Below are 25,728 nucleotides of genomic sequence, written 5' to 3'. Positions count from 1 at the left end.
CATTCACACCATAAAGAAGAGATGGTGTTTCTTGATGTTGTTATTTCAAAATCTAGCAACCGTTTACAAACTAGGACTCACCATAAACCCACCGCTAAAAACAACCTACTGCATTTTACGAGTTACCATCCGCACCCTTTACGGGAAAACCTTCCCTATGGCCTGTTTTTGCGACTGAGGCGAAATTGCAGTGAGATCGCCAATTTCAAAAGCCAAGCCAAGGACCTGACGGAAAAACTCCAAAATCGAGGTAATCCTGATGGCATCCTCAAAAAATCTTGCAAAAGAGCTCGGAGTCAAAATCGTGATGCTCTGCTAGATACGGATTTTGCAAGAACTCCTGTACCTCCTCCCCTTACATGTGTCACCACCTTCAATGCGGCATCAAATGTGGTGAGCAAGTCTATACGCAAGCATTGGAAAATTTTGGAAAGCAATAACCATCAGTGGACCAAACCACTATTCTCATACTAACGGGCCCGCAGTCTAAAAGATACATTGGTCCATACACGATCCAAGCCTGGGAGACAGGGACATCAGGCAACTGTACTGAATGCCTGGGGCCTTCCCCCAGTGTTGGGGCATTTTCCATGCGGCTCATGCAGCGTGTGCCACTTAACCACCACCTCGAAACAACTGAGCCTTGAACAAGGAAAACTTTGGTACCAAAAATCACACACAAACTGCAACACCACCCACGTGGTCTACCTAATTACCTGCCCCTGTGGACTAAGAAATGTGGGGATGAACACCCGGAAAATAAAACAACGAATATGCGAGCATCGCAGTAATATTCGGTGTAAAAAGAACAGCACAAAATTAACTTATCATTTCCTGCTACAACATCATACCACGAACGATCTAAGTTGGACAGTGATTGAACATCTACCATATGAAACAAAAGAAGGAGTATCCCCAGCGGAGATTTTGAAAAATTCTCTGGAGGGTAAACTTTTTTGGCATGAAGGAAAAATGTATCCTTTTGTTTAAAACCCCTCACTCACCAGCCTAGTGGTGACATGCTTCATCATCGGGGTCCACCCTGGTGACCTAGCGTCACCAGCATGTGCTTCAACACCTGTAATACAGTGGAGCGGGTTGTGACTGTAAGTGCAAAAAATTTTATGTTAAAAATTGTCCTGGTTTAACTCAAAAATATAATTTTTATTGTAGAGCAACTGAAAAATATTAAAAAATAGTGACGAGATACTGGTAGGCGAGTTACGAGCAGAAAATCTCTATATGTGTTTGTGTGGATTGGTCAACATGTTTCTACCAAATGGGCGATTGCCCGGTATTCCTCAGGACCAAAAAACAGGTGGACGGAAGGTGTGGGCCCCCTAGAAGGCGCACCCTAACCTGATCCCCTGTGTACCGACTGGCAAATCGCTAGCGGTATATGCGCTCAATCAAATAAGTGAGCAGGCAAAAAAGTCGAAAAACAAGAGACCTGTGGAAAGAAAGAGGTAAACAAACTTCAGTTATGATCATGCTTACTCTCCTGTAACGTAGTGAGGTGTCTCTGTGTTGTGAATTATCATGCCATTGAGGTTTGTTTTTAACCCTCCGGATGAGAAAATAACGTGATACTTGGATGTCTATACGGGGTATTGCTGGACACATATATTGATCAATAGGTGCGTGCATTGCTGCATGCATTATCCTTATCGCGTTTGTGTAACTACTTGAAAGCGCACTTATCAATAGGTGCGTGCATTATTACATGCATTATTAATTATCGCACACATATTTATTCACCAAGGTGCGCTGAAGTTATCATCACGGTCCTAAATCGTTGTATAGTGACTACAAAGAACTGGTGCTGCAAATAGTGCACATCATTGTTGAATGGCGTCCGAGAACGTGAAATAACGTACATGACTAACACACATATATAACACATACGAGTACACATAGGTTCCATGGCGTGAGTCGAGGCTTACTTAATTTTGGGCTCTTAAGTGCTTCATCGGGCAGGGCGTAGGCTCTTCACATAAGGGCAACATATTCTGTAATGGCGGAATTTAAGATAGTAAGAGGTGAGCAGTACCAGGTTGGTCCGGCTCAATCAAGTGAGCTGCGCCGTGATTCCCGAAACTGTGTCGGGTTCTCAGGAGAGAAAAAGAAAGGGTCTACTTTTTCATTGACCCGATGAACGCGATAAGGATAATGCATGCAGCAATGCACGCACCTATTGATCAATATATGTGTCCAGCAATACCCCGTATGGACATCCAAGTATCACGTTATTTTCTCATCCGGAGGGTTAAAAACAAACCTCAATGGCATGATAATTCACAACACAGAGACACGTCACTACGTTACAGGAGAGTAAGCATGATCATAACTGAAGTTTGTTTACCTCTTTCTTTCCACAGGTCTCTTGTTTTTTGACTTTTTTGCCTGCTCACCTATTTGATTGAGCGCATATACCGCTAGCGATTTGCCAGGCGGTACACAGGGGATCAGGTTAGGGTGCGCCTTCTAGGGGGCCCACACCTTCCGTCCACCTGTTTTTTGGTCCTGAGGAATACCGGGCAATCGCCCATTTGGTAGAAACATGTTGACCAATCCACACAAACACATATAGAGATTTTCTGCTCGTAACTCGCCTACCAGTATCTCGTCACTATTTTTTAATATTGTTCAGTTGCTCTACAATAAAAATTATATTTTTGAGTTAAACCAGGACAATCTTTAACATAAAATTTTTTGCACTTACAGTCACAACCCGCTCCACTGTATTACAGGTGTTGAAGCACATCCTGGTGACGCTAGGTCACCAGGGTGGACCCCGATGATGAAGCATGTCACCACTAGGCTGGTGAGTGAGGGGTTTTAAACAAAAGGATACATTTTTCCTTCATGCCAAAAAAGTTTACCCTCCAGAGAATTTTTCAAAATCTCCGCTGGGGATACTCCTTCTTTTGTTTCCTACTAGGGGAATAGGAGTAATCTCGGTTTCACTTGTTAGTGGACAAATCCCTTGCTCTCCCTTTGATCTCTAAATTGAACATCTACCCCCTGGTACCAGCACACACCAATCCCTCTTTGAAAAGGAGCAGAGGTGGATTTATCGGATGGCAACCCATCATGTAGGTCTGAATGACAATATTCCATGGGGCACAGTATTGGCCCATTGAGATTATATAAGGGTGGTCCGTGAAATGCTTTCTGGAGTGATGATATGTGGTGTTATGCCACGTAATTTGATGTATGCTCTATGCGTTGAACAGCGACTTTTCATAATGTTCTTAATATACCCTCCCTTTTCCTCTAAATGTTCATTGACCATATTATACTATTCGTCTCTGACCTGAGGATTGGGTGCAAAACACACACACAAAAAATAGGTTCGCAGAGAGACAGTCATCAAATATAACAAGTAGTACGGACAGGATAGAATTGACCTACTTCTTGTTAAGAAGCCTGTTAAGAGAGATATAAGGACTGGTATTTATATTTATATAATCTCATGAAGAAGATTCCAGATGAGGTACATTATCTAATATCTAGTGATCAATAAAATGTGGTTACTCAATACAGGCTAAGGTTTACCCAATGCCCACTGTCAATCTTTGATCGGGGAAAGAGGAAAAAAAAGCTGTTACCAACTTGCCACAATCTAGAAATCGTTTTGCCATGACACCCTTTATTAGGACAGTATTGTAAATGTAATGTTTAATTTGTTCATTGGAATGCCAATGAGCCCAAGAACCCATTATTTCATTTGGTTTTTTCACAATCATACCCAATGTACCCGTATTTAGTGATTAATAAAGTTCATGTCTTTTCAATACAGGGCAACGCTCTAGTTGTTTAGCTGTACGCGTTGTCCCTGCGTTTCAGGTTACGTATCCAACATACGTCACACGTTTTCGCCACTGTGACGTCACGGGTGAGCCCGTTTTTGAGCACGGAGGCCTGCCCCATCGTTGACATTCGGACCGGGGCGGACGTGTGCTGCTAGGATCGGACAAAACGGGAAGTAAGTGCTTTACACATCGGGCGCATTACAGTCTTACAATTACAGGAGTGCTCGTGTTTACGGTTCTTTTTCATTTTTCGTTTGTTTTAGATACCCAAACGTCCGTCCTACCTCCCCGCGACTCCATGAAACAAGTCACTTGATGAGTCCAAGTAAGCCTTTTTCTCCGCAATCTTTGCAAAAGCTAGACGCATGCTTTTCACCAGTGATACTATCCCCGTTCACATCTGGGGGTTAATTGGTGTAGTTTGGGAATAGCATAAAGCATGCGTGTTTTTAGGCCCCTTTTTTGAGCTGTCAGCCCACGTTCTTTGCGCTCGTAGGGACTTCGAAAGACCTAACGACCATGAGGCGCTTGAATGAAATATTGAACTCACGATAATCTTTAAATGAATATTTGAAGCAAATGGCAAAGGCAACTGAACCATTGGTATTGTTACATCAATAGATACATCCTGTCAAGTTCAGATGTGTTACTTCCACAACTTTATCGAATATTGTATTTGTGCAAGAAAATGTATATATATAATATTGGTTTAAAGAGATTATTTACTCCTGCAGTGTTTATTCAAACTTGTAAGTGTACTTAACTAGATTGAAGTTAGGACACAATGTCTTTCTTTTACAGGTTGAAATTAACATAAAGGTCTCTGAAACTACGCAAGACCACTGGGTATAACCGTGAGTTGTACCTTCTGTTGCAATATTCCACAGGTTAGGGTGCGCCTTAGCGTGTGCACAGCGCCGTGGGATTTTTTTTGGGTCCTGACGAATGCTTTGCTAATAGCACGTTTCAGCAGAAACATGTTGACCATTTCTTAACAAAAATTCTGGATGCCACCAGCCACTTTATAGGACTGATTTTCATCCAATTCACGTTTTTATTAGTATTTGGGCAGCCTTGAATAAATCATTGGACGGGCTAGTCCCAAACACTTTTTAATCATCCCTTTCACATCTCACTATCTATGCACACACACATTTAACATCCTGCTCTGCTGTAAATCAGGCGTGGAAGCACACCAGGGAAGCATTTGGCTTCTCTGGTGGAACCCTATGATGAAGCATGTCACCGACCAGGTCGGTGAGTGAGGGTTCTTTTAATAAACATTTTTTATGCCTTTTCTCTTTAACTGTTTAGAGCAACCACCTTTTAGTTGCCTCTAAGTCACTATTCTGTTGTTTAATACTTGTTTACTCGATTGCCAGCTACCTTAATTCTATATGGCATGTCAGAAAAAGAGGGGCTAGAGTGGTCGACCTCAAAGTGGGGGAACCGGGTTCGAGTCTCGACAACGACACTTGACATCCTGTAATTCTGGGCAAATCACTTAATCTCCTGTGCCTAACAAAAATGAATGTGTCAATCTGTACGAAACTGATGCTCATGTAAAGCGCTCTGATGCCTGATATCTTCGGGTCTAGTTCGCGCTATATAAAACTCTAAACAAAAATTTTAAAAACCTGTATGATGCACTTTGAGTTTAATTGGACGTATGGCCCCTTTAAAGTAAATATACGTGTTATTAATGCTTTTGTAGATGAACAGCTGTTAAAAAACTGTGTTTTGCCGGAGGGCCCAATCAAGCTTTTTGTTCACTGGAAACTGAATTTTCTGGCTACTCCCTTAAACTCAGACACTATAATTGATCCATATGTAAAAATTATATGTGTAGATATGTAATCAATGATTGTAAGTGTTAAGTATTAATATGTAATTTGAATGGAAAAAAAAAGTGGCAGTGCGTCACCAATAGCTAGGCCATTCCCAGTTTTTCAAATTAGAATTCTGGGCCTCGTAGTGTTATTTAACCATATATGAACTCATTATTACATGTCCCATAATTCAAAAAGAAAACATAGACTGACTTACCTAGTCACACATGAAACAGGAAGACATTGAATTTAAGGACAGCATTAGAGGGGTGGGAAGGGGGCGATCTAACCTGGCACCTTATGAGTGTTGTCTGGTAGAGGCAGCCCACATAAGCAGGTGGGGTGCATGGCGGAGAGGACGTCCTTCCTGAAGAGAGTGAGATGGAGGCAGGTTCCAGTTGATATTCCTGCCATTTTTCTTTATCTCCTCCAGAGTCCGGACCTCCCCCCCCCCCCCACCCCCACAGTGCATTTACTGCGTAAGCAAAATCTGTAAATAATGCAACATGTACTGGATTATGTGGTAAATGCGGCAAAACCATTTGTTATAGAATAGCATAATTCCAGTGGCTCTCGGTATATAGTGATAAAACTGACAAAGGAAACTGTTGGCAGTTTAACCTAATATAAACTATTTGGCAAACATGCAAGCAGTGCCCCACCCTGAGTCCTCCTGCCGAGCAGCACAAACGCACTGCTGATACAGCAATAATTTACAAGCATCTAAAACAATCTGATTTTGAGCAATAAATCTGAAACAGGGAGAAAAATAATAGTCTTTGCAGACTTATGTGCCAAATAGAGTTTGTAAAGAGTTGGAATATGATAGAGAGGCATGCAAGAAAAGCAGATGGCAGCTTCAGAACTCTGACATCAACCCTTGACATGCAGAGGCCTCTATGCCATAATTTTAGTATTATTGGCCAGGGTTTCCATCACTTAGAAGTATTTGTCCTTAACTTTTACCTTCATCGTAAATTATCAGCACCCATGCACTTTTTGCGAATAGAATCGTTGAACATTTTTTCCAAACCCTTACTGTATGTACGATTCTGGAAAAAAAACAACATCTACAGGGAAAATGTTACATAGTTCTAATTTAAGTGCCACTGATACCGTAAATATCCGCAAATATGAATTCTGCGAATTAGGATGTTGTTCGCAGTCTCAGATGAAACTTCCTGTTTGCTGCATGTTTTACTTAGTTGTACAAAACGATTGTGTAAATCTAGCCGTAAATGAGTAGGCTTGTCAATTTAAATGACATATTTGCTAACACTATAATGCATGTTTCATGGATTAAAATTATAGATATATTTCGATAGTAATCAAAATAGAGTTATTTATGGAGGCATGAATATGGAGGTTTAGAAAGCATGCTTAATCGTTGCTGAATAAAAGATAATACAAAACTCCCAAAGTCTGGAAATCCCTGCCTTTAAGAACAAAGGGCCATATGTATCCAGCAAAATTGCGATCGCAAACGCCGAAATTCACAGAATTTCGGGGTTTGCGATCGCAATTTTGCTAAATGGTATGTATGAAGGCAAATCTGCATGCAAAATAAGGAAACGCAAGATTTGCGATTCCTTACTTTGATTGCATTTAAGGAATCGCAAATTTTGCGATTCCTTAAATGCAATATAAGAAGCACCAAAAAAGTGCAATTTGGCCTTAAGGAATCGCAAATTACCACCAACTTCAAGTTGGTGGTAATTTGCGATTTCTTTAAAAAATACACTTTTTTGCATTTTTCAAAGTGCAAAGTGAAGCACATACATGCCCTTAGGGCATGTATGTGTGCCACATGTGCACCCATGCTTATTTCAGGGATGCAACAGGGTGTCTTTTTGACACCCTTGCATCCTTGAAATTGCATTCTCAATTTGGGATTCTCTAATTGCTAATCGCAAATTGAGAATGTCTTCCCATTCATTCCTATGGGCCTCTAGGCCCATAGGAATGTATGGGGAGGTATTCCTTAATTGCCAATCGCAATTTGAGATTCGCAATTAAGGAATGTGTAGGATTCGCAACATTTATTGCAAATCCTACATACATAGCATTTTGCAATTCTCAAATAGCGATTCGCAAAAAATCTCTATTTGAGAATCGTAAAAGAGGATTTTGATACATATGGCCCAAAGCAATTTGGCTCAAAATCCGCAAGTCACTGAAACCAATCTTTTCTCTATGTTAAATTCCTCTAAATTGTGTAGATAATTACACTGTCCTACATGCTAGCACCGAGACACCCTAGTCCTGAATATTTGAGCACTCTACAAAAACTTAAATTACATCACAGGGTCCTAACTTTAAACTCTTACTCTTTAGTTAAATTACTATTTTTACAGTATTTTTTTCTTTGCTCCTATCATCTGGTGTGTTGTAAAAAGGTAGATCTTTAAAGTGCTTTTTATTATTTTTGAGCATTCCAAAAGTGAAAATCTAGGGGCATATTATCAAGACAGGTGATAAAATTATCGCCGCTTTATCGGCAGAAAACTGCTGATAAAGCGGCGATAATGGGTTTGATAATATGGTCTATGGAATTCCAATCGAAGCCCATGTTAGATGTGAAGACATCTAACATGGGCGTTACCCTGTCTGCTGCGAGTGTAGCAGCTGCAGCTAAACATAATTTAAATAAAATGGTCAATGTAATGAAAATCTTCGTGAAGTGCGCGCTGTATTTCGGCTCAAGGGCAGTGCCCTTCCTGCTGCTGATTGGCAGCAGGATTGACTTCCCTAAAGCCTAAAGTGCACATGTCACATTGGTCGGCTGTCTTGTGGTGGGCAATCTGGCATGCGCACTTCTGCCAGCACCAATACCAGCTGTAAAACAGTCGGGTGAACTGCAGGCACAGTTTCCTAGTCTGAAAAGGAGTGCTGTGTTAGCCTGCTCAAACCAGTCATGGTGCTACTCTCATGCTGAAAACGACAAGAGAGCCTGCTGCTCTTCGCCCCACCACTTTCACATGCCACTGGCTGCGACTGCTAAGAATGACATTTTTAGCCACTCATCTCAGGCTCCTACTGGAGCATTCTCTTGCTCAGCACACTTGCAAACAAATCACACAAACTAGAACCCAGCAAAGATTTTGCACCCAGGCATGCTATACTAGTGTTAATGTCAAGACTAAGAAAAATAATGGTATACAGTGGAGCTGCACTCTCTATCCATGCTCTAAAGGGCATATTATCAAGGGCTGGAGATATAATTATCGCCGATTTAGCGTCCGTTTTCGGGCGAAAAGCGACGATAATTATATCGCATTATTTACAAGGACACGTTATCGCGTGTTTCCTTTATTCAGCTCCCATTTTGTTCACGCCTCGCTTTGCATCTCTAATGATATGCAAAGTAGGCGTTCCCTGCAAATACTAATGGGAAATGATCGCTAACTGTCCTTCTCCGTATTTACAATATGGTCCAGGACACCCATAGCGATATTAAAAACAGCGCTAACTGCTGTTATCGCCGGTATTGTACGCCTGCTTTTTGTATGACTACCCTATCTTTGACATGGGAGGTGGACTCAGTGGCTGAATCCACATCTCCCTATTATCAAGATTTCCCCTATCGCTGCGGGAATATCGCTGGATTTCCAGTGATATTCCCGCATAACGACGCTTTTGCTGGATGATTTATCTCCCTGGAGAAACGTGTTGTTAATAACGCGCTAACAGGGCGATAAATTCCAGCGATAGGCGGCGATAAATATACAAGCGCTAAGCACGCTTTGCGATATTTTTCGCCGTCTGTTGCTGATATGCCCCTAAGTGTTTTCTTTACACCCCAGACTTAGAGCTTACACTTCCTAGGCACTACAAATATTCAATGAGAGAACAAAATCAAATATGCACAAGCTGTGTTCAGTGCAAGAAGTATCCACAAGAACATTGCCCCTTTGGTGAGACTTGAAAGAGACCACAAGAAACAATACAGCCACACAGGGTTAACATCATAAATCACAAAGTAGAAAGACCAATGCTCGACCAGTTCAAGGAAGATCGACACTCAATAAAGGAACTGTCAATCATACTACTGAAGGGGCATTTTTTTCATGCACTACATGGCAGAATTGGGAGCTCCAGCATTGTAATGGTTTTAGTATGAGGGCAGGTAGCAGTGCACTATACAAGTCCCATAAAAGAGGTGATTTTGTGCTTTGATACAAAGAGCTTGACAGGAATGCGAGTTTCATGTTTGTGGAAGGTGAACTTTAAATATTGCTCCATTGTGAAAACAGCATCTATTACAATAATAGGATTTAGATATGTGGAGAAACTCCACTGCAAGCCCTCTAACATCAGTGGGGCAAGAGATAGTTTGAGGACTTAGGGCAGCAAGCATTGCTCAAGCATTAGGCACTCCAGAACAATCATGGGCCTTTCACTCGCTGATCTTTAATTGGCGGCGAGAGATTATCCTATAAAGCAGGGTTCTCCAAAAGTTGGTCCTGGAAGGCCGGATCCATGCCAGACTTTTAGTATGTTCCCATTTAGATATCAGGCATGGATCTGGCCCTCCAGGACTGACTGTGGAGAACCCTGCTATAAGGTATTTGTCAAAATAGATGTTTATTACTGTGTCCCTCAGGAAGGGGGGATAACCATGAGTAATTTTATTCATCAAAGAATGTAAAATTCACAGCACCATTAGACATGCAGGTTTATTGCACATGGGACGGTCAAGAGACCCATTTAATCTGTGATAGTCTTTGGAACACTGAGCATGAGTGTTACATGACTGATCTGTGTGTGGTACAGGCTTGCATTGTAAAGTTACATGTCATATACATGGAGACCTTAGATTCGCTGCCATTATCCACTGAAGTGTGGATGCAGGTAGAATGCGTGAGGCCATCTATGAGTCAGGACTATGCACCAACTCAAAGTGCTACTAGCAGGTCAGCAATCTCCAGATGCTCACCTGCACCAGCCATTGCTGTGCCTCCAGCTTCAAGCAAATGGCTTTAACTTAATAAAAGACGAGACCTATTGCATTTTTAATGCTTGTTTTTGTTGTTGTTGTGTGCTACAACAAAAAAAAGTAAAACAAATAATAATTACACCCGCTCTTCTTACATGGAAAGTTAGGAGGATTGTCACATTAATTATCTTACTTTGAAGTCAGAGAAAGAAATTCACAGCAAATGTGACAAGATAAGAAAAAGTTCTAAAGGCCTCTCAACAGGGCTGGCCTGGCCGTAGCGGCACCAGGCGTTTCTCTAGTGGGCCGCCAGGGTGAGTACCAGATTTGGGCCCCTGGGGGGGGGGGGGGCAGTTTTTGCTGCAGGGCCGTTTTTGCAGCATTGCTGCAATATATCGCCCCCTGTAATAAAATCGGCTGAAACCAACCCTGGCAAACAGCTTGGCTGCACCCCCAAACTCCCGGGGGGCCGGGGGAGCACTTTGCAAGGGCCAGTTTTGGTTCCCAGTCCGGTCCTGCCTATCACAGCAAGAGAGTTCATGGAAGGCTACAGTAAACAAGGTATGGGCAACGAGTGGGACAAACTTAAGCTGGACGGCCTAAAGCAAATAAAGCCAGCAAATAGAAAGTTAGAAAATGTGAGTTACAAACCACAAAGTCAATAGTAAGCAACTGGCGGAATGCATTCCTAGGTCAGGTTTCTGAATGTACCCAAGAGGTCTTAAGCAAACCAGACAGCTGCATTGTCTGGTAGGCTGCGGCCTAAAAACATCTTGAGTGAGCGCTTCAGTTACAAGCTACACTCTCCCAGCACATCCAGTGGTGTAGCTACAGCTTTTGCTACCCGGGGCGGTCCCTGTGATGGCTGGTGTAGGTAAGAGAGGGGGGAGTCGACAGACACAAGATGGGGGAAAATAACATTTAGAAAAAAAGAAAACCACTTACCTCGCGCTTGCCGAAATTGCTCACCTCACCCGCCGCCCCCCCAACAAGTGCTGCATGGGGCGACCGCTCCGCTCCCAGCTACGCCACTGAGCACATCCAATAAGATCTACATCAGTGCAGATGCTACCATGCTGTTTGCAATCAGTAAAATATACTCTTTACCAGCCTAACATACACAAACCAGGAGCTCAACGTATGAGCCTGACAATCAGTATCAGCTCCTGGAGGGAGTGCTAAGGGGCGGTGGGGCGGGGCAGGGCGGGGGAGGGGCATGGTGGGGGGTAGTAAACTCCGGAATGCCACCGAGCGGAGTTGAGTAACGAAATAAATAAATAAAACAAATTACATTGTGCGTTCTGCAACGACAAATCGGTGATGCAGCGTGCATTGCAATTTCTTTTATTTATTTCTTTACTTAACTCTGCTTAGCGGCATTCCGGAGTTTACTACCCCCCAACCAGCCCCTCCCCCAACCCGCACTGCAGCACTCCATCAAGGAGCCGCTACTGCTGACAAATGATAGTGTCGCTCAAATAATTCCCTGAATGGAAGTTGTTCGCACAACATGTACATAGGAGCAAATAAAACAGGACTGACCGTCAAGGAAATGCATTATGAGCGTTCCACTATTACAAAAGCAAAGGAGCAGGGAATTACCATTCAAGACCACCTTCAGAAATAGAGCCTGTAAAATGTAATGTATCATATCAAGCATGCAAATCTGACTTTTCCTTATGACAGTTATTCACACTAAAGCTTTTGGAAAATAAAGATGAAGTCCAAAACTGGACACACTTGAGCGTTTTATAATATCAGATGTGGACAGCGTACTGCTCCGTGAGTTACTGAGAGGGACAGTATACACTGCACGCCCCTCTATTTTCTGGGCCTGTATATCCCATAGTCCAGTAGCAACAGACATCTGCTTTTGTCTAGTGCTTGGGCACGCAGTGGTTTGTGAGCTACAGTTGGCCTTACAGTGTACCAATCAGTTCAATATTAATAAAGATAATGTAATAACTGTATTCAAGTCTTATGTTGGACGATTGTTTGTCCCAGAAGTAAGATTTACTTTTGGGTATAATGGGCATTCTAAACTCTGCCTGACCTCCACTATCTCATGTATAATACAATTTGTAAACTCCCTTTACTTTAAATTCAGAGACGTGCCCAGCATGATTAAGGTCTCTGCTCGCGGTCTTCAATGTGTTATCTTGGACAGGTGGAAGTGTGCTGGGCTTGTGTACCTTCCCGAGCCCACTGTCCACGGACAAAAACAGGGACAGCAGGAGCCGTCCAGGGACCAGCACCAGCTGACCTGCCCTTCACAGTGAGGGTTCAAACCAAGAGCGTGTGGCTGGTCGAGGTGATTAACAGCACGGAATGATTAATAATCACAGGCAGCTTAAATTAGCCACAGAAGCCAAGTTTCTAAGCCCAATCGTCTGGAGAAGACAGAGGGTCACTGCTAGGTTCCCTCCCACCACAATGCTTGCAGACGCAGAAGAAACCATGTACTGTCAAAGGCGAGCGCACTAGTGTTCCCCACTGACCAGGACACCGGATAGATTCATGGTCTGCGACAGACAGTTGGCCTCACTGAACCTCCTGGTAACGAGGGTGGCAGTCAAGACCCATTTCAATGAAAGAAGGGTCTGTGGAGTAGAGATGCGGCACAGGACAACACAATCACTCCATTTACATTAAATAAGTGAATGTCCAGTCAGAGCTTTGAGTTTGTAGGTGGAAAACAGATCGGTAAAACCTCAGTAATTAAATATATGTACAATAAAAACGAAAGTCAAGTGGCAAAATACAATCACAATACACAATGATGAAGAACAGCAATACAGCACAATATAACCATTAAACCAGGGCTTCTGAAAATAAACAATATATGCACCTTGGTCCCACTAAAAGATAATGAACACCCGTGTGGAAGTCGTTAATAATGACATGAGCCGCTGTTTGAGGTGATTCTTCTTTATTTAACCCGGAGCGCCGGTATAACACCGCTGCTGTGACTGCGGTCGGCGCCTATCTAAAATGGCCGCGTTCCGCTTGCGCTCCCTTCCTGTTCCGGCCTCTGTAAACTAGACCGTCACCACATATCTCCCCCCTTTATGCAAACACTTAACAACAACCAAATCTTACTAGTAGTCCATCTCAAAGTCCTTGAACTTCTCCGGGATTCTCACTATTCTTCCAGCTCTCGTCGTGTTCCCTCCATCGCGTTGTTCTCTACCTTGTCCTTCTGACGTCCGACCCGCGGTCCTTGCCTTCTCGCTATTACCTCCGGTTCCTTTATCTCCTCTACCTTCACCTTTCTCTTCTTTGGGTTCTCTGACATCCTCGTGTTCTCTTCCTGTACTACTTTCCACTTGCTGCATGCCTTCTTCTACTTGCTCATTCATCTGTCCACCACTTTCTTCCTCGCTTCTCTCAATATTCTCTACCTCCTCGCCTGTCTCTGTTCCCCAATTCAAGATTTTGCTGCACTTCGCCATCCTGTCCTGCGACCACACTTTGCCATCGCTGAGCAGTGCAGATCTGGCATACGGTTCTAGTACTTGTAGAGGCGGGGTGAACTTGCTTTCTCCCTTTCTTTTGAGTGTGACTACTTTCACTCTTACCCAATCGCCTCTCTCTAATGTCACTCCTTGGACACTGTGTCTTTTGTTGAAATGTTCAGTGTATGTTTCCTGCGCTCTTTCCAGGTTTCTCCTAACCACCGCTGGAGGCCATTTGCTCTGCACAACCATCTTCCTCCACACCGCATTGTCCTTTGTGAAAGGCTCTCTCCCCCTTAGTACCTTGAATGGGCTGTAACCTGTGCTACCTGGTGTGATACGGTAGGCCCATAACATTTTTGGTAACTCCTTCTCCCAGTCCTATCCATCGCTTATGGCAGCCTGATTGGTGCCCATAATCACCCTGTTGAAACGTTCAACTTGTCCATTCCCTGAGGAGTGATATATTGGCGTGTGTTTGACCTCTATGCCATTTCTCGCCACAAACGCTTCCCATTTCGCAGACGTAAATTGTGGTCCATTGTCGCAAATGATCACTTTCGGAATACCTTAAATGTTATCACAGCCTCTGTGTCCATACTTTCCTTCACGTCTACCTCCGGCCATTTGGAGTACTTGTCAATCAACACAAAGCGTACTTTTGTATCCCCTCTGTGTTGAGAATGGGTCCCATGATGTCGACGGACACCATCTCCCATGGTCCTTCCGGAATGGGGAACTTTCCCAATTGAGGTCTCAGTACGCACTGGGATTTGTCTGCTTTGGCGCAAGACTCACATTGTCTTACATAGCGTTCCACTTGGGAGTCAATGGCTGGCCACCAGTACATTTGCCTAGCCAAAGCCTTGGTCTTTGTAATTCCCTGATGTCCTTCATGCAGCAATGCCAATAAATGGTCTATCACTCCTTGGGGGGGCACCACTTTGTCACCCCTTAGTAGGAACATGGGGTTCTCTCCCAGTGACATCTCGTCCCGCACTTCCCAATACCTCCGTAACGTTTCTTTGAGATGTCTCTTCTCAGGCTATCCATGAATTACGTATCCCTTGATCGTTTCCAGATCTTCGTCCGATTTGTACGCCTCTTCCCATTCCTGGGCACTTATCACTCCTTCCATGTCCTGAATGGTAGCTACCACATAGCCATCCCAATTCGGGGTCCCTTGCATGTCGGCCCCTTCTTGTGCCGCTGCTCGACTCGGGAAGTCGGCCACCTTATTTTGTGGCCCAGGTATGTGCTCCACTTCATATACAAAGTCCAAAAGTCTCAGTGTCATTTTGGCTATTCTGGGCGTGGCGTGAGCATGGCCACATGATGTCAAAACTTTTACTAAAGGTTTGTGGTCAGTTCTCACTAGGAATTTTGCACCCCACAGATACTGCCGGAATCTCTCCATCCCCCACACCACTGCCAGCATCTCTTTTTCGATGACGCTAAACTTTTCTTCGTTCGGCGCCAAGGACCTCGAAGCAAAACTGATCGTAGACACCTCGCCCCCCTCTCCGATCTCTGCATCAGCACTGCCCCCAGGCCTCTTTCACTTGCATCGGTGGTGAGGATGGAGATCGCTTCAGGATCAAACCCTTTTAATGGTATCGTTGCACTAAGTTCCTGCTTGAGCTTTGCAAATTCTTCCTGTTCCTCCTCGTTCCATTGGAATCCATTTCTCTCCTTGAGTAGTTGGCGCATACAGTGGGTTTTCGTGGCAAAGTTGGGAATGAATTTGCTATAGTACTCTGCCATCCCCAGGAACGACCTGACATCCTCCTTCTTCCCTGGGGCTGGCGCATCCTAGATTGCTTGCATGTTGGCCCTCTTTGGCTCTATGCCCCTCTCACTCACTTCATGTCCGAGGTACGTCACTGACGGAACCCCGAATTTACACTTTGACCACTTCGCCGTCAATCCGTTTGCTTGCAGTGTGCGTAGTACCTGATGCAGCTTCTCATTGTGTTCCTGTTTGGATGCTCCCATGATCAGGATGTCATCCTGGAAGAACTGGACCCCTTCCATTTTCCTGAAGAGTCTATGCATGAGGTTTTGGAACACGGCAGCTGCTGAAGCCAACCCGAATGGCATTCTGACAAATTTGTAGCAACCAAAGGGCGTGATGAAAGACGTGAGGTGACTGCATGAGGGATGAAGCTTCACCTGGTGGTAGGCTGAGGATAAATCCAACGTGGAAAACCACTTAATGCCTTTAGTTTTGGCTAACATCTCGTTGATGCGGGGAAGAGGGAATTTGTCAACCAAGATGTTTTTGTTCAGTTCCCTCAGATCGATGCATAGCCTCACCTTCCCATTTGGCTTCTGGGCCACCACCAAAGGCGAGAGCCACTCCGAGCTTTCAATGGCTTGTATCACCCCACTTTTCTCCAGTCTGTCCAGTTCAGCCTGGACCGCCTCCCGACACCTGAGTGGAATGTTCCTTACTTTGTGTACCACGGGTTTTGCTCCTTCCTTTAATTTGATGAGGTGTTGGGGTACTTCCTGCGCCATGCCTCGTTGTCACCGTTTTGTTCCATGTCCATCAACAATATTTTCTCAACTCCTCCAGGGTTCAGTTGTATCCCTAACGCACCCTGGTCCTTCCAACTGAGCACAGACGGTCCTTTCTCAGCAACGTACAGCTTGCACATGGCTTGTCGTCCTCTGAACTCAAATAGCAGTGGACAGTATCCTAACATGGGTATCCTCTGTCCAGTGTACGTGACTGGTCGTAAGTCCATAGGACGCAGTTCCTCCTTTATTTTCGTCACAAATTCTCTACCCCACACTTGCCTTTGTATTATGGTGATGGGAGCTCCACTGTCCGCTATCATTTCTATGGGCACTCCTCCTATCTGCATGTCTAACCTAGGTTTGTCCGATTCTGTGCACCCCACGTCCAATATTTGGGCGTCGATGTAGAGGAACTCTTGCAGGTCTTCTTCTTCCGTTCGGTTCGCTTCCTCCTCCTGTTGTTCATGGTCCACATACCTGACGGTGGCCCCTTTTGGCTTGCGACGGCACACCTTCTCGTAGTGTCCGAAGACACTCACTTCCCCCTGCACCACACGCCATAACTGATTCTGGAGCCGTCTCCCTGCATTTCTTCGTAGGGACACTTCCGGTCGGCCTGCACGCAGAGCGGTTAGCGCTCTAGTGTCCAACTTCCTGTGGCTACTTAGCCCTCGCAGTATTACGAGCGCGCAGCGATCGCGCGCAGACCCGCCAAAGAGCTGCCCGTCTGCGCCCGTCCGCGCTAAGGCCGCGCCAGACGCCAGTCATTCTGCACTTCACTCTGCTACTAAGGCGGTAAGATGTGCTACTCTAAAGCTGAGCTGTTGGGCCTTCAGCTTCCTTCATGCTCTTGTGCTAGACGCAACCCTGCCCATATACGCCATCCCCTCATAAACCCTTCCCAACTCTGCTCCAGTACTAAAACCAAACCCAACGCCCCCCAAGCCCACACATTCAGGCTAGGTCACCTTAACGTCAGATCTATGTATAAACATCACTCTGAAATTTACGACCTATTAACTGACCACTCTCTGGATGCCCTGTTCATGACTGAGACGTGGCTCCTTGACGACATGGACTCGGTCTGCAACCTGGTGACTCCCACAGGTTACACTATACACACCGTGAACAGGAGCACGAGAGGGGGGGGGTTAGCGCTCATAATTAAATCTCACCTTGATTGTCAACTCATCAAAGTGGATATTAGGGGCAGCGAAAGCGCTCGTTTTTCGATCAAAGTTAATCCACAGTTCTGCGCCACTGGCTTTCTGATTTATAGACCTCCTGGTGCAGACGTCCCCTTCACTAATTCACTTCTACAATATCTGGACACTAATGTTATCAAAACGGCTAACTTCACGATCATAGGCGATCTTAATTTACATCTCGATAGGGACACCGAGCCTAAAGTGGCCACTTTTTTAGCGGATCTTGCAGCTTTCCAACTCAATCAACTTGTTAGTGGCCCCACCCATAGAGCAGGACACCTTCTTGATCCCATTTTCTCCAACATCACCAGTGGATCCACTCACCTGCCTATCCCCATGACCTGGACAGATCACCATTTAGTAATTCTGTCTATCTCCTGTAATGCGAGCCCTGCAGCAGCGCCTACTCCATTAGTCCAGAAACGGCCATGGAGAAAACTTCACCTTGAAGACTTACATAATCTCCTGGTACTAAATCCCCTACTCCAGAGTGAAGACCTGGATGTAGGTTATGATCAGTTCTGCCTCTGGATCACCCAGGCACTTGACATCTTAATTCCTGCCAGATGGACCAAGGCCCGCACCCACACAGCTAGTCCTTGGTATAACTCTGAACTAGCTACTTTGAAAAAGGAATGTAAAAAGGCGGAGAGGTGTTGGAGGAAAAACTATGACGCCAACCTCAAACAGGATTACGTACTGCTACAAAAAACTTATCACCGTAAGGTCTGCAGAACAAGAGCGGCATACTATGCCAGTGAAATCAGCAATAGCTCCAATACTTCGAAATCTGTATTTAAAATTCTGAAAGACCTCACTGCAAAAAAAAACGTCAATACTACTACCATTTCGCCCGACCTTTGTAATAACATGGCTAATTTCTTCACTGATAAGATCAAGAAAATATATGACACTTTTCCAAAATGCCCACAGCCATCGGTCATCTTTGATCCTACCAGGCCCTCTCTCACCTCCCTTCCTACACTTGAGCGACAGAGTTTTTTAAAAATCTGCAGAAAGATTAAATCTGGATCCCCGGCAGACCCCTTAAAACCGGACACTTTCTGTGAAGCGCACAAACTTATCACAGAACATATCCGAGACATCATCAATCTGTCACTTTCCACCGCCAGTGTTCCTTCCAAATGGAAGCAGGCCTGGGTTTCCCCCATCTTAAAAAAACCCACCTTAGACCCTTCGCTCCCGGAGAACTTCAGACCCATCTCCTTGCTCCCCTGGCCTGCCAAAGTCATTGAGGCACACGTCAACAACATCCTGTCCGACTTCCTCCTTGCCAACAACATTCTGGATGACTCCCAACACGGGTTTAGAGCTGGTCACAGCACCGAGACAGCCTTGCTCAGTGTCTCAGAGGACCTCCGTTCCATTCTTGACACCGGCGGTACTGCAGCACTGGTCCTGTTGGACCTCAGTGCTGCCTTCGATACGGTGTCACACGAGGTCCTCTTGACGAGATTGGAGGAAATTGGAGTTACAGGGGTAGCCTTGGGATGGTTCAGAGACTTCCTGTCTAACAGGTCCTTTAGAGTCTCTACCCCCCCTTACATCTCGAAGGAACATAGCATTGGACAGGGAGTACCGCAGGGCTCTTCCCTTAGCCCCACCCTGTTCAATGTCTATGTTCGCCCTTTGGCGGAGGTGGCTAGAAGGAATGGACTCGCAGTGGTATCCTATGCAGACGATACCCAGTTGGTGGTGGCTTTGAATAACAACAGTGGTCTGGAGGCCCATCACTTTAAACAGACACTAACAGACATCACCAACTGGATGACGGCGAATTTCCTCCAATTAAACGCCGGGAAAACTGAGATTCTGCTTCTGGGGAAAAACACCTCGTCCTGGGGAGACAATTGGTGGCCTGACATCTTAGGCCCACCCCCCAAGCCAAAGGATTGCGTAAAAAATCTGGGAGTATGGGTGGACTCGGCTTTAAAGTTCACCAACCACACCAAAAAAGTAGCTGCCACGTGCTTTGGCATTCTACGTAACATCAGGCCCATTTTGAAGTTCTTTGACTGCCGCACCCGCCAGCTTATTGTTCAGGCGATGATCCTTTCTAGACTGGACTATGCCAGCTCTCTTCTATTGGGAGCGAATCTGGCAGAAACCACCAGATTGCAGAGAGTCCAGAATGCGGCAGCCAGGGCTCTGGTTGGTCTCCCTCGCCATTCTTCCGTATCTGGAGCCTTGAAAAAATTGCATTGGCTCCCGGTGGGCAAAAGGATCCAGTTCAAGGCTTTATGCTTAGCCTTCAAAATCCTTAAAACCGCCTCTCCCCCCATGCTGCGCCCCCTCCTGTCTGAGTATACACCTAGATGATCGCTCCGCTCAGAGGGGCAACATCTTGCGACCATCCCTCGCACTAGACTGGCCAGAGTAGGCGGCCGATCCTTCAGTTTCTTGGCTGCCAAGTTATGGAATAGTCTGCCCGAAGCCATCCGGGGTATTCAGGACCTCTTAGCTTTCAGAAAGGCCGTCAAAACTCATCTTTTTTAATAATCTGTCTCTTATCTGTGCTACCTTCTCTCTGCATATTGTCTGCTCGCAGCGCCGGGACGCCCCTTGGCTGGGGCAGCCGTGCGCTATATAAATTTCCATAACATTAACATTAACATTAACATTAACACTGCAGTATGCACATTTCGCCCTAAATGCCGGACATACTTTGTCGTTTCCTAAGTGCGCATTGCTTCCACATGTGTAGCAGCTTGGCTTTCCTCCTCTGCCTGCTCTTTGGGCTGTTCCTCCGGGCTGTTGTTGGCCTCTTTTATTGTCTTGGCTTCTCATTGTGTCTTTCTGTTTGGTCTTCTCCCCTCTATAATTCGTCATGACTCTGCAAACTGTCTGTGTGCCACCCGTGTCCTTCCTAGCTGCTTGCGCGCACCGTTTGGACATCTCCGCTTTCTTCACCATGGCCCAAACCTCCTTCAAGGGTGCATCGCCGTCTACCCACAACTTCTCCTGGACATGCGTGCTCGTAGTGTGCATTATGATTTGGTCCCGGATGAGCTCATCATGGAGGGGACCAAATTTGCACGTGAGAGCCAGTTTTTGAAGAGCGGCCACGTATTCATCCACCGTCTCACCTCCTTCCTGCTTCCTATGGAAGAAACTGTGCCTGTCGATGGCCACCCACACCACGGGCCTGTAGTGCGCATCAAGGTCTGCAATGGCGTGGCTGAAAACATCGTTGTCGGTGTCATCTCTTTGCCCTTTTACAATGGTGTCAAACACTCTGATGCCTTCAGGGCCCAAGTTGTGTAGCAAGATTTTCTTCCTCCTCTTGCTTGAATACGCTGCTCCACTCTCCTCTTCCAATGCCTCTAAGTAGTTCTGGAAATACCTTTTCCAATCTTCCCAGGGCATCGCTGGCTCCCCTCTGGACGGGAGAAATGGCACCATTTGCGTGAGAGATGTGGATTGCGCCGCCATTCTTCCGACCACGTTGGGGTTTGCTGGGGCTGGGGTGTCTCGGTTGGGAGGGCTGCCCGGTGCTTGTCGTGTGTCTGCATCTGCCTCACTGCGCCCGCTGTTGGTCGCACTTCCTGACGCCGCTGCTGTAGCCGGCAGGGGACGCGGCCCTGCTCTGCCGTCCTCCGCCAACCTTCCGCTCTGGGTCAACTGCTCCGCCAGCTTGGCACGGTGGGCTGCACCCCGTGGTAGCGTGCCACCTCACGTCGCCTTGCGAGGAGTCTCTCAGCCCCACACTCCACGTGATCGACTGTGCCTGGAGCAGTCCGCTAGGTGCACAGTGCGGGACGTACGTATTTCTTGTATGGCTTCTACTGTATGCCTTGTACTTTGGTTTCCTTTTATCTCTCGCGGTGGCCCCCTTGGTCTGCAGGCACTGCCTGGTCGTGGGCAGCGGTTGGATGGCCGGGTGTACTCGGCAGTTGCCGTCTGCGCCTTCCTCTGCCGCGCTCCGGGTTGGACGAGCGTCCCTTTCTTTGGCGGGAGCGTCCGTTGTGTGCTGCAAGTTAGCACGACGTGCCCCGCCTTAAACTGTGTGCCGCGGTGGAGCGCCACACCTCGTCGCCATTGTGGAAGTCGTTAATAATGACATAAGCCGCTGTTTGAGGTGATTCTTCTTTATTTAACCCGGAGCGCCGGGATAACACCGCTGCTGTGACTGCGGTCGGCGCCTATCTAAAATGGCCGCCTTCCGCTTCCGCTTGCGCTCCCTTCCGGTTCCGGCCTCTGTAAACTAGACCGTCACCACAACCCGCATACTCCAGATAAAGAAAAATACAAAAGCAGCACATTCACGCAGTCATCACGAAAATCCGCTTTCCGTTCAACTCCGAATTTGGCCTCACTTGTACTGCTTGGGCGCCATCTTGCGTCAAAGCAGTGTACAGCAGCTCTGGGTTCCAGTTCTGTATGTCCAAGATAACCAACTTAAAGATAGGATGGAGACTGGCCGGTATCGACTCTTTAAATCTGCACACGACAACAGGGCCTCGTGGCAGGCCTGGCAACAATAACGTCACCACACCAATGAAACTGGTCTAAAAAGGTATATGGGGGACGTTTTAAAGGCAACCGCAATGCAGAAGAGCACTGACAGAAACGAACAATGCTTTCAACCATTTCGCTCAAGCCAAACTTCGGCCTCTGCCGTAGGACTGTCCATCTCGGTCTCTTTACCACCGAAGGCACAATGAATGCCGCAACACACAGATATACACCCAGCCATCAGTACCACCGAGCAACGAAGCCAGCCTCATGACTGGGGAGGTAATACCTTACATACCTTTCATCTCGTGGATACATTCGGGAAATATGTTTAGCACTGTGATGGAGGAGGAGACACCAGGGATAGACAAGCAAATTACAATTGTAATCAGTGCTTTAAATGTGAAAGAATGTGTGCAGATATTCAGCAAAATGAGCAGTGGGCTGGGGGGTGCACGATTTCTTGTCTTTATGGGGCCATGTGTTTGAAACACATGACCCCATGAAGATAAGAAAGCTTTTACGCCAGAAAGAAGGCAGACGAGGCCGTCCAAGTGGGACGGCTCAAAAAGAGAAAAGAACAGGTCACAGGGAGCTCTTTTCCAATGGGAAAGAGGGGCAGGGCTTGAAGCCCTTGAATAAAAGCCCTCTACATCATTAAATCTCGCCAGCGAGACTGCACATCTACGCAGCCCACGCCAGCCGAGACCTAAACAGGAACTATACCATTATTGTTCAATTTTGATTTACCTTCAATCTGTCTCAGGCAAACATCGAAAGAGGTATGTTTGCCATTGAAAAACAAAATAATTCATGCAACGTGAGGCCTTAGAACTCCACCTCTTCTACAGGAGTAAATTTGGAGGAAGTATGAATTACCACATCAAACTATATATCATTGTTTTCCCATGACATATACAGGTGTTTCATTGTTTCCCCACCCACTTTGGACATGTATGCGAACCAAAGGTAGGGTTTACAATTTGGGAAGTTGTGTGTATGATGAAATATACAACACTGAGGGTGTTCATTGCTATAAAATAAAACACAGCATGTTGGGAGGCCAACACGTCTAATGTTTTTAATGCAAAAATTGCAAGCAACCAAGCAAAACAATAATTACCAATTGTCAATTCAACAGACCCGAGTATCCACTCAAAATCTACTTGTGGCATATAATGCTAATTCTATTGAAAATTGCAGAGGTTTTTATACACTTTATTCCCTATACAATTCAATTGGAACATGAACATGACACTGTTACTTCAATGAAACAGACTACCAAGCAGGAGGTAGGAACTTCTAACAAAAAGAATAGGAGGAAACCTTGAGACGCAGAGAGTTGTACATAAACATAAAGCTGAACACACTACTTTCTGAGAGCCACGCTTCTGATTGCCAATATTCAAAGCTGGCCTATCCTCTACTATTAGATGCAGAGAAAAATGCAAATGTACAATACTAAATAAAATGGCTTCTGAAACTAGGAGAATCATGAAACGTTGCCAGTGCATATTAAGGCTAATCCACACTTTAGATTATTATAAGAATGACATAAAAACTCAGTTATGTAATATATCAGTGCAGGTGAGCATTGGGATTAAGGCAACACATATATGAGGTTTGCTATCTCACTACTCTCTTAATGGCTACAGGCCTGATTTAGAGTTTGGCAGACGGGTTACTCCATCACAAATGTGAAAGATATCCCATCAACTGTATTACAAGTGCCTTTGGATATAATGCACCCAGGCCAAGCTCTCCTGTGCCGCTGCACTGCTCTGTGTGCACACCCCTTTTTTTTAGTGCTTTCACCTGTTTTTCTGAATGTTATCTTCTGTTTTTGTCAATTTTGCTGCTTTCTCCTTCCTTTCCTCTCCTTTTTTGGAGTGCGTTCTCCTGCTTTTGCTTAGTTTTTTTACTGCTTTCTCCTAACTTTCCTGTTTTATTTTGTGTTTTTTACTGCTTTTCCCTCGTGTTTACGGCTTCTCCTTGTTTTTCCTTCATTTGCCGCTCCCACTGCCGCCTGTTTTCCCACTACCCCTCCCTCCTCTCAGGACCTACTCAATGGAGGGCGCAGCGGGACCCCATTGAGCAGCCCGCAGGCCCAGCTCTCCTGTGCTGCTGCACAGCTCTGCTTCCTGACATTTTTTCTCATTGCTTTTTCCTGCTTTTGCCTTATTGTCTACTGCGTTCTCCATCCTTTCCTCCCCTTTTTCTGAGTGGTTTCTGCTCCTTTTGCATAGTTTTTTACTACTTTCTCCTTCCTTTCCCCCCCATGTGTCTGAGTGCTTTCTCCTGCTTTTACCTTGTTTTTTACTGCTTTCTCTGCAAACCAGATAGCAACTCCAGCACCTTGAGACCCTCACGGGTTATTTGCAGCGCTTTGTAAATCCTGATTGAATGATTGATTGATTGATTGATGGGATATCCTTGAAATTTGTGACAGAATAACCCATCCGCCTAACCCTAAATCAGGCCCTACATCACTTGTTCCTTATCTTAGCATACCAATATGCTTGAGCATTTTTACTGGGTTTTGTGGCAGACAAGATTACTGGGACAATACATATTTTGGGAAGAACGTCTTTTCATAGAAAATGTACAACAATTAAAATGCTGGAAAAAAACAGGATAAAAAACGTTCTAACATGTGGGATGCCAAGGTACAACCAGGGGTGTCCAAATGCCCTTTAAAAGCCACCAGCTTTGCGAAGTGTAAAAATGGGATAACAAAATTGATCTTGCCTTTTTAGAATTCGAAAAAAAGGCATTGCTTGTGTAGATGTATTAAAACTGTTTGACTCAAGGGATAAACCTATCAGTCTCACACCTGCCAGTACACACAGACTAGGAGTTGTGCTACCGCAGGCCAAGTATGGGTACGAAAGAGTAGTGTCCTTTTCATCACAAACTCTAAAGGGTTAAAGTGATGCATGTAAAGTGACACCTCATATTGGCAAATGGATATCGAGGTGCCAGGAATATTCATTTAACATCAATCAAATGCCAGGTGTTAAGAATGAGAAAGTGGATTGTCTGTGCATGCGACTATTAGAGACCCAGGATACTACGGAGGATTATGAATGGGTGGTGGCTGATATTGGGCAGTGTGTCAGAAGAATTTAAAGAGGCATCGTTGGTAGATGATCTCATGCTGTAGCTTGTGAAAGAAATTACAGGTGCAGGGATCAACAGGGGGCTCCATAGGTGCCGCGTTGGCCTCCAAACGGAGGCCGCACACCAAAGGGGGCCCTGCAGGGGTCCTCAAAGTCAAGTCTTGACAGCCTTTCTGTGTTGGAAAGGCCGGCACAGACAGGCTGTGTAAACCCGACATTGTAATCTCTCGGGTGGAAAGAGCAGCCCTTGGGCATTACTGGCCGCATTCCGAGCCCGTCGGAAGCCAGTCGGAATTACCATTCGCATTCCGTTCCAACTGACTCCATCATAATGGGTTGGTCAGAAAGGAATCCGACCAGCATATTA

At 45.5% G+C, this 25,728-nt stretch overlaps 1 long non-coding RNA gene across 1 annotated transcript; it reads left to right on the top strand.

Moving 5' to 3' along the window:
- The first annotated feature begins 3,904 nt into the window (after nucleotides 1–3,904).
- On the top strand, nucleotides 3,905–4,682 carry LOC144819309 (uncharacterized). The gene is made up of 3 exons (XR_013607283.1): nucleotides 3,905–3,988; nucleotides 4,079–4,140; nucleotides 4,617–4,682. It is a non-coding gene; the product is annotated as an uncharacterized LOC144819309 (long non-coding RNA).
- Nucleotides 4,683–25,728: the final 21,046 nt, after the last annotated feature.

The sequence above is a fragment of the Lissotriton helveticus genome, chromosome 2_1 (genome assembly GCF_964261635.1).
Source record: "Lissotriton helveticus chromosome 2_1, aLisHel1.1, whole genome shotgun sequence".
NCBI classification, from domain to species: Eukaryota; Metazoa; Chordata; class Amphibia; order Caudata; family Salamandridae; genus Lissotriton; species Lissotriton helveticus.
Note: the sequence above shows the minus strand (reverse complement) of the source record. Positions and strands in the feature narration are given on the sequence as shown.